Source organism: Haplochromis burtoni, unplaced genomic scaffold, assembly GCF_018398535.1.
Source record: "Haplochromis burtoni strain Fernald_Lab_line unplaced genomic scaffold, NCSU_Asbu1 Contig_621, whole genome shotgun sequence".
NCBI classification, from domain to species: domain Eukaryota; kingdom Metazoa; phylum Chordata; class Actinopteri; order Cichliformes; family Cichlidae; genus Haplochromis; species Haplochromis burtoni.
In genome coordinates, this window is record NW_024582982.1 from 180,062 (window position 1) to 183,926 (window position 3,865).

Sequence of the window (3,865 nt, forward strand, 5' to 3'; positions counted from 1 at the left end):
TTCGCCTCTTTCACCGCCCTCCGCACGTTATATGACGCGCCTTTGTACGGGTCCATGTCCCCCGTCGTGAGTTTCTCTGTGAATTTCACATTCTTCTGGCAGCGTGCTAGGTGCTTGCTCAGATTTGAAGTTTTTTTCTCTAGAAAGTTTCCTTCCCATGCAGAGTGTACGGCAGACACTAATGTTTTTGTCACTTTTTACAGAATCAAACTCAAATAATGTCAGTACTTCCAAGCTTTAAATGCTGCATAGTCGTAGTCTCTCCTGCACTCCATGTTATCCATTGTTGATCTGCACACTTCTTTTGTTGCCAAGGACGTCGCACACTCGTACGTCATTGTCATTCGACACTCTCACAAACAAAATCACAGTTTAGTAATGCAGCGTGCTTACAGGAAAGTATCAGTAATCTAATGACTTTTTTGCAATAGTAATCCCTTATTTTACTCGTTACTTGAAAAAAGTACTGCCCATCTCTGACAGTTACCTGCAATGCCATTTTCTGACTAACAGATGGCACTCTTACAAATACCAAATCTCATTTGACTGCAGTTTGTATCAGAGGAGTTCTTGTGTCCAGTCACAGGTATCAGTGACAGTGAGAGATGTGAGTAACTCATGATTCATAAAAATAAGGTGCCATTTGGTCTGCATAGCATAATAAACATGTATATTTGCTTATTTTTCAAAGGAAAGGTCCATGTGATTTCTGTTATCATTTACTGTATTTTTCTTTATTGTTCTGGATGAGGCATTGATTAAACTGAATGCCAACAATTTACTGCATTTTTATTATAAGAATATGGACTAACAGTGTATATTTACATTATGCTCACATGGCTGTATATTGTGCTTCTGGCATGCCAGAGTGTCCCTTATTTGACAGTTAAAAAGTTGGCAACCTTACCCCACACCCATTGCCAACTTCAGACTTCCCGAACAATTCTTTGCTTTAGACTTTAAAGTGAAACTCTCAGCACAGACTATAAACCTTGTCTGATCTCCTGCATTTCTCACCTGAAAATCTACCACGTGAAAATTCCTGTCCAAAACCTTTTTCCCCATTCTGGTCTTCTTAGGCACCAAATGCCAATAATCACACCCATATGTCAAAGGGTAATCATCAGCCAACACGGTGGTTTCCACAGCAGGTTTCAGTTTTTGTTTATATAAGTAGTGTTACTTCATTATTAATTAATCATGTTGTGATTTTGTATCTCTTCCTGAAAGTTTTGTGTCTCTTTATGGTTATTTTGTGTGTTTCGTGGTCATTGTGCACCTACTATGGTGCACAATGACCACGTTTGGACTGATTTTGCATCAGTGTGTAATTTGCATTTCATTGTAGATGGTTTGTCTAATATTGGCCCTCCCTGTGGCAGTTTTGTTTATCTTTGTTTAGTTTTTCCCTTTGTTTGGTTGGGGGGGGGGTTTGTTTGTTTGTTTTTCTGTTTGAACCTTTTAATCATTATTTGAATGACTTATCAACAACAGTGTTGAGAGGTTCAGGACTTGAGCCACCAACTCGTTTGGTCCCTTGGTTAGGTTAGCGTCTGAAGAAAAGTATAAAAACTCTGCACTCACCTTGTGTTTGGTGTATAACAGCCATAATCACATCAGAATTGATTACCTCTTCTCCCTCTCTCCACATGTTTTGCTTCTGTGCGATCTTTCTTCATAATGGGAGGAGCTCATGTGGCTCAGTTCCAAACTTGATGGCAATACCTGGAGGTGGCTCAACTGCTTCCTAGAATTATATTCTTCATTCATTGTTTTTTTTTTTACATTCAGGTTGCTGTTCTTTATCTGACTCTCTAGATTTGAGGCTAGCTTTTTGTACCTTCTTCTGGGCCAACTGTTGATTTGAATGGGTGTGCACACAGTACATGCTGATGTTTGATAAAAATGGAACAACAGTGAGTATGAATGTTTCTGTCAGTTACCAAGCATGACAACACTGCTCTGCATGCAGATGGGTTACATTTTCAGTATGAGTATGAATGAGCTAAATGTCAGCATTAGTCATCCAAGTTTACAGGCCTTAATTAAAATTTAGGTTTGCATTGTGGTTTTCTCAAGAAAACTTTCACTGAAATGATTAAAAATCAAGAGTTTTAAAGGCACCACCACATGTGGCTGCAGTGTATATTATTGAAAACGGACAACAGAAATCAGTGTTAAGTGTTACATGTTGATATTTATGGTACCTGGGGCTGCAGGAGTGGCAGCTAGGAAGAGAAACTTGACGATGATGACGACGTTGATGAAGATATCCATCGTAACCCAGTCAGGCCAGTCATAAGGAATCTGGTTTGGGAATCAGGAAGTGGCATCGCATCTAGTTTCCGAGACGACACATGGGCCTTCGCTATTGTCTGTTGTTTGCCATCGAATTTACATACCAGTACCACTGTCAATGAGTCCACCACACCCTGCTGCTCACTTCACACACACAGCTGCCCATGTGTCATTCACAAAGGCACCATTCAACATCGAAGTTAGAACAATGGACACTGCAGACTGATCAAACTTCCATACAGCTGTTAAGAAGTTCATTTACAGGTTCTGCTATACTAAGAACCTGCTATGCTATGCTTACGAACCATGCCTTTTTTTCCCTGTTTATTTGTATGAAAACTCTCAAGTCTCTGACTTCTGCTTTAAATATACAACCGCAGGTGTCTGCATTGGACATTTCTGTTCTCGAGTTAGTTGTCCCTCTATTACCACAGGGCTTTAGGGGACCGGTTTAGCCGGTTATGTGGGATTTCAGCAGAACAGGAATATCAAGGGAGAACTTGCCCAGGCCTCTCTGTTTCTGCTCCTCAAGGGGACGACCGCCCTGACCGGTTTTCTGGGGTGGAGAGAAGAGATAGAGGCAGAGTGTGAAGAGGAGGAGGGTGTATGTGGGGCGTTCTCCTTCAACTCATTCTATTCTCATTCTTTTCTTTATCACACTTGGTCTCCCGCCGCCTGCATTTCACTACGTCCAGCTGCGGAAAAGAAGCGTTGGCTAAGGTAGAAGCGGCTGAGAGAGAGGCAGTCACTGGCTGTTTTGGTAAGTGGGAATTGATTTGGCTCTGAGTTGTTGCCTGAGGACGAGGATAGACTTGCTGACAGGTGAGCAGCCTTGGCAGGGATTGAGCCAACACAGAGAACAGGAAACAATCATGACCTTACTTTGGGGGCAATTACACATTTACTTCACATTGTGTTACACAATGTATTCATTTACAACCCATAAATATAAATAAATACAAAGGCACAGAGTTCTTTCATAAGGACACCTCTAGGGTTTATTTGAGGAGTTCAGAGAAAAGATATGTATTTAGAAGCTTTGTGGTCTTGAATTAAAATGTCTCTGTAATCATTCAGAATTAGTTCAATCTAAGTATATGGTCTTATTACATGCACGATTAAAGCTAGCTTAGCAAGCAGAAACCCTGCCTGCTCTTATTTGTTTCGAACAGCATCAGCTGACATTGTGCGACAGCAGTGACTGAGGACTGAACCACAAAACTTCCTGTCTCTCTCACACACACACACACACACACAGCTCACCTCTGGTTTTGAACAGAAAATGTCCTGTGCTGATGGGAGGTGTTTTTAATCCCTGTGGTAAAGCTGCAGTAGTGAAATGTGCCTCCAGTGCGCTCTTTATCTCTCTCTTAAGGTGTGTGCCATCTAGAACTACGTGTTTGCACATAACGTGCTAATGCTTCTGTCAACAGTCAGAAACGTGTGATGCAGTTAGCTCGTCAGAGCTAGTAGCCTGCAAATTCAGTGTAATTTCATAAATAATAATTTGTGTGTGTGTGTGTGTGTGTGTGTGTGTGTGTGTGTGTGTGTGTGTGTGTGTGTGTGT

At 41.3% G+C, this 3,865-nt stretch overlaps 1 protein-coding gene and 1 long non-coding RNA gene across 2 annotated transcripts in view; one reads left to right on the forward strand and one right to left on the reverse strand.

Annotated features, from left to right (window-relative positions):
• Positions 1-1,431: 1,431 nt before the first annotated feature.
• Positions 1,432-3,836, reverse strand: LOC121812495. Its single transcript, XR_006053090.1, has 2 exons — positions 3,562-3,836; positions 1,432-2,854 (listed from the first exon to the last, which is right to left on the reverse strand). It is a non-coding gene; the product is annotated as an uncharacterized LOC121812495 (long non-coding RNA).
• The window catches only part of rbbp8l (retinoblastoma binding protein 8-like), a 21,469-nt gene continuing 20,492 nt past the window's right edge, over positions 2,889-3,865 (forward strand). Inside the window, exon 1 of the mRNA XM_014329743.2 lies at positions 2,889-3,058. The gene's annotated coding sequence lies outside the window, so the exon portion shown is untranslated. The remainder of the gene's footprint in view (positions 3,059-3,865) is intronic.